The sequence below is a fragment of the Lactuca saligna genome, chromosome 6, assembly GCF_052625555.1.
Source record: "Lactuca saligna cultivar CGN05327 chromosome 6, ASM5262555v1, whole genome shotgun sequence".
Taxonomy (NCBI): domain Eukaryota; kingdom Viridiplantae; phylum Streptophyta; class Magnoliopsida; order Asterales; family Asteraceae; genus Lactuca; species Lactuca saligna.
The window spans coordinates 39,281,866-39,287,786 of record NC_136422.1 but is presented as its reverse complement, the minus strand read 5'-3'; the positions used below and the strand labels follow the sequence as shown (position 1 = coordinate 39,287,786).

The following is a 5,921-nucleotide window of genomic DNA, read 5'->3' as shown; positions in this document are numbered from 1 at the left end:
TCTATTGGGCTTCACAACTTTTGGGCCTCGGTTGGGTCATTTGTTTGGACTTTGTTTGGGCTAAGAGTCTGGACTAGGAAACATTATTGTGCTTTAGGGTAAGGCCCATAATGGGGTTTGGGCCAAATTTGGTAAATTAGGCTATAAGTGGGCCTCATTTGATTATTTGGTTTTGGGCCTTTTAGATATTGAGTTTGGGCCTTAGTCTTCGGCCAAAATAGGTGAAGGGTGAAATGGTCTTTTTACCCTAAGTATGGATTGTTAGACTTATAGTTAAAGATTAGAACCCAAATATTAATTAAGTGTTATTTTGTATTGATAGCTTGGGGGTTCTTCAGGACAACAACTAGGGATTTGCAATGAGATTCAACAGTTAATGTAAGTTTCCTCACTGGGTTTAATGGATCTAAGGGACTAATGTCGGCCCTTGTTGTTTATGTTAAGATGCTAGGAGTCTGCGTGATCCTTGCATTTGTTATGTGTTGTTATGAATACCAGGCGGGGCTCAATGTCGGGCGAGGCTCGATGACTGGGTTCAGGTCCACTTATGAATTTCAAGTCAAGGTAGTATGAAAGACGATTATGGGCATGTTCGGCAAACTAGTTGATAGCGAGTGGTTGGTAGCTGATAACGTTCTGTTAAACACTACATAAGATAATTTTTAGATTTGAAGTGTTTTTTTAAATTAATGCTAAAAAAAAATTATTGTCAAACGCAATTGTGGACCTAAGATTTTGTTTTAGGGTATGTCAAATAATTTAAAAAATATAAATGATAGCAAAATACTTCAAATAATAAAAAAAATGTAACAATATATGCAGCAAAATGTATTCTCTTCGTGTAAAATTTGAGATTTTTAATGGGAGGCTATATGGCAATTCACATCCCTAGTCTTTTGTAGTTAATAAAAAATTATATATATATATATATATATATATATATATATATATATATATATATATATATATATATATATATATATATATATATATCGTCAATTTTATGTGGGTGGGCCAAAGCTTACTCTTATGCTAATGTGGCTACGTCAATGGTCAAACGAGACTTTTTGTTCAAAACAAAATATTTTGTCAAAAAATAAAAATTCAAAACTTTCAAACGCTTCGAGCCAAACATGTATTAACAAATGGTAAAAAAATAGATATGAGGTAATATACCAATTTTAAAAATGGTTATTATAGTTAATAACTCTAAAAGCCAAATCAAACAAATGAATAATAAGTTGAGTTAATTACAAAACTACCAAAATCCTTAATTACTTATTAGGTTTTAGCTGGAAAAATAACATTTATTCCAAAGTAGCATTTAAAATCGTAGTTCATTAAGTTAGTCTACGGCCAACGATGCGTTGACTACGATCAACGCTCGATTTACTACTTTTTGGGGGCAATGGACTACTATTTGGGGGTCATCTACTTTTTCAGGACTTGTTGACCCAATAAATATAAAGTTGTAATTTTCAGTTTTGCTTATTTTTTGTGTGTTTGAAGTTTGAAATTCTCTCAATGAACCTTTCAAGGAACAACCAGATGTGTCTCCGAATCTTGAACTTTTTTTTTGTTTTTCTTTTTTTTAGTTTTAAAAGATGCTTTTTTTTGGAAAAAAAACAAATAAAACAATAGGTTCGTATGAAACCTATGATGTATAAGCATTCAATGTATAAAACATGTAATAATTGTTTGTATACCATAGGTTTCTTATGTACCTATCGTTTACATGATTTTTTTTTTTTTTTGGTTTTTTTAGCTTGTATACAATGTAATATAAATTCAATGTTGTTAATTTTTTTATAAATAATAGTCAAATACCAACCAAAAAACAAAACCGTAGCTTTCTAGATGAAACAGTATAGCATTTTAAGTTTTATGGTTTCGAGAAAAGTAGACCATTCAAAGGAAACCATAGATCATAAAATAGTCTACGATTTCGTATTGTTTTATGAAAAAAAAATCCTTAAGTATAAGAGTCGAAACGTTAGATCATAAGCGAAACAAATGACATCTAGTTTAGTTGTATCAATATTGTATTTGTCCTTGATGTGGATGGTTCAAGTCTCATCGAAGACATAAATGATATTAGGAGTAAGAGTAGAATAAATTTGTCGTTCAAAAAAAAACCTATGATTTTGTTAGCTATTTTAAACTAAATCCTAAATTTTAGTTAAAAATTAAAATTTTGGATTAGATTAGTAATTTGATCAAATAAATTAGTCGACTACTAAAAAGGCAAAAACAATGCCAACAATTCTCTACTCTAGAACTATCTCCCTAGGGTACCAAAAGTGATATGAAAACGTACGGTCAATATTATTTAACTAATGCAAGTCAAAATATGTGTACCATCGAACGTACGTATATTCTTTTACATAAAAAATTATTAATATTGTATTATAATGATTAATGATTAACAAATTATAATCTCCGACTTTTATTTATAATTAAAAAGAGACCATTCAACTAAATATATAATATCTCAATACTTCAATCTTTTTCAACCATCATCCACGACAAAAAAAATAAAAAATAATTAAAAAATAACAAATTGAAGACGACTCATTCCCGTAGACGCGGAAATATTTGAATGCACAATTTTCCAAAGTTGATTTCAGACCCAAAAAAGAATCCAGAAACTTTTCCAATTCTATATAAGCATCAACCTCAACAAGCATAACTCACCAACTCTTCCATTCTTCCCAATCTCTTCCAACAATGGCTACTTCTGTATCGAAATCTGTTACAGTTATCTTTTCTATTCTTCTTCTTTCTTTCTTTCTCACAGTCGAATCCCAGAAGTTTTCAAGAAACCTATCACAACGATCTTTAGGTTTGAGAAAAGAGAAACTGAGCCACTTTCGTTTCTACTTCCATGACATAGTTAGCGGCCCCAACGCCACCGCCATCAGGATCGTCGAAGCCACCAGAACCAACCGCACTGCCTCCACTGGTTTTGGTGACATCAGCATGATCGACAACCCTTTGACCATCGGCCCTGAAAGGAACTCGAGGTTGGTGGGTAGAGCACAAGGGATGTATACATCCGCGAGCATAAATGAAATGGGTTTGTTGATGGTTATGAACTACGTATTTGTAGAAGGAAAGTATAATGGTAGCACTTTGTGTATAGTTGGCCGGAATCCGGTGATGTCAACGGTGAGAGAGATGCCGGTGATAGGAGGAAGTGGGCTTTTCCGGTTTGCACGTGGATATGCAGAAGCAAGAACTCATACTTTTAACATGAGCAATGGTGACGCCGTCGTGGAGTTTAATGCTTATGTTTTCCATTATTAAATATTTGTATTTTTATTTCATGTTGTTGTTGAAGTTTTGATTTTGCTTTCCGGGTTTGCATTTTTTGTGATGATAAGATATAGATTACAATATTGTTTCCACGGTATTATTGATTATTAACTAATAAGTCTACGTACTTATGAATCACGTATAGGCAAAATGTACTGTTAATCCATGAATATACGTATATATAGAATTTGAACTAACAAGTTCAAGTTATGGCAAAAATAACCTATACAAACCAAACTCGATCATTTTATAATACTATTAACATGATAATGATAGCATGTCTCGTAAAAAATATGTTTGAACATTGAGTCGTCTAGTAATTAAAGTAAGTATATATTATGTTTGCACGTTTAATATAAAAGCTATGTAGAGATAACTAAAAATCGACCATAATTTATTTTGTTTTTACTGATTTTATAGGCATCCAAAATATAATGAGTTTTATAGAATAATTTAATGGTCATTAAACTCGAAATTTAATGAATGTTAATATCACATGTTATCATGATAAAACTTCATCCATTAAAGTTGTATTTCCCATCTCATTCAACTCTATGAGTACACTGTTGTGATTGATTACAGTTACATGTATGACTTTAAAAAATAGTGCATCAATGAAAATCGTTTTTCATTAAGAAAAATTGATAGAAAATGATCAACATATTATATATAAATAACGCATATATACATATATTAAGTTGATAAGTTATATTTTTATAATTATGTTATGTTTGTTTAATTGTAGTTAAATTAATTTATAGAAATGGTCATTTTAAGGCTAACATACAAATAAACAAATAATCTGATCAACGAATGTTTACCCCTTTTAAGCATTTTTTTAAAAGAAAATTAGACTCATTTATTTATATATTCTTCCTATCGTCTAACGCAAAAGTAGCCGACATGTACCAAATAATTGGAAAGTAGTCAAAGTACGAATAGCCGCCATCATCGATACACTAAGTTGTAACTTGTAAGTTAACAGATTATTTAGAAAATTATAGAGTAAATTAGGATACGCTGTCACATTGTAAAGGATCCATTCGATCTCTATTTTTAAAAATTAAATCAGATTGTTCTTATTTGTTTTTTCCCAAAATTCATTTTATTTACTTATCACTTTTAGATTGAAAAAGAAAATAAATATCTACACCTAACCTAACCTAACCTAACCTATCCCTCCCCTTCCCTTCTCACAGCTTAGTATCCTCTCGTTCTCACCCTCTTCCTCTCCATCGATCCAACAATCATCATCAGTAAGTAATATCATCACTTGTTAACTTTAATACCACCACCACCAATGTGGCTCGGCATCACCGTCGTAGCTCACCACCGCATCTCATGTTTCTCCGTTGACAGGTGGATAAAAAGAGGCAACGACGATTACCCACTCCTCCTCCAACCCAACATCTCATGTTTCTCCGTCGACTGTTTGGTTGTGGAATAAGGACAAGAGTGGCGGTGGTGATGATGATGTTTCACTACAAGAACAATGACTATTAGTGGCGACAGACGTCGCCGCTAAAGGTCCCGATTGTCGCCGCTAAAGGATCGCCGTTGTTGATTCGTTGCTAATACCCAATTTGCCGCTGCTAATGATTACCACTAATACTTTTTGTCGCTGCTAATTGTAGTTTTTTTTTTTTTTTTTAGTTTTTTTTTTTAACACTCTTTCCGTATACAAAACAAACCTTATAAAATTATAAAAACTGTTATAAAAATATAAAAACTTTATAAAAACATATAACCAAAAACAGATCCATACATACACAATACACATACAAAAACATATACATACATATACAAAAACACATACAGATACATAATATACATACTAATACACAAATACATACATAATACACATAAACACACACACACACACATATATATATATATAGAGAGAGAGAGAGAGACACACACACACATATATGTATATATATGCATACTAATACACAAATACATACATAATACACATATAAATACACACACACACACACACACACACACACATATATATATATATATATATATATATATATATATATATATATACAAAAGACACATTATACATATAAATGAGTTCATAGAAGAGGGAAGAAGGAGCTGAAGGGGGAAGAAGGAGCTGAAGGGGGTTATATCTGCGAAGGGAATTAGCGGCGACGCCTTTTAGCAGCGACATGTTAAGTATTAGCGGCGACATATCGAGTATTAGCGGCGACACCTTGGGGGGGAATTTTGATGGTCAAATTTTTTTAGTATTATCGGCGACATCTTTGGGGGGAAACTTTGGCGGTCAAAATTTTCGAGTATTAGCGGCAACACCATCGCCGCTATTGGTATGTATGTTATCGATTTTCAGTCCTTGGATTAGGGACAAAATCAACGGCTAAGGTTTCACCTTATATTTTGACGCGGATTGGGGTCGATGGGCATTAGCGGCGACAACCACCTTTAGCGGCGACACATAACGCGAAAGTTATGTGTCGCCGCTAAATGTGGTTGTCGCCACTAATACCCATTATTCTTGTAGTGTTTGTTTTCCCTTTGTATCATAGCTGATGAACGGAAGTAATAAGTACTTAAACCCTAGGCGGCGATCCTAGATC

The 5,921-nt window shown here is 32.6% G+C and overlaps 1 pseudogene; it reads left to right on the top strand.

Moving 5' to 3' along the window:
• Positions 1 to 2,674: 2,674 nt before the first annotated feature.
• Positions 2,675 to 3,407, top strand: LOC145003296 (dirigent protein 22 pseudogene; annotated as a pseudogene).
• The last annotated feature ends 2,514 nt before the right edge of the window (positions 3,408 to 5,921 follow it).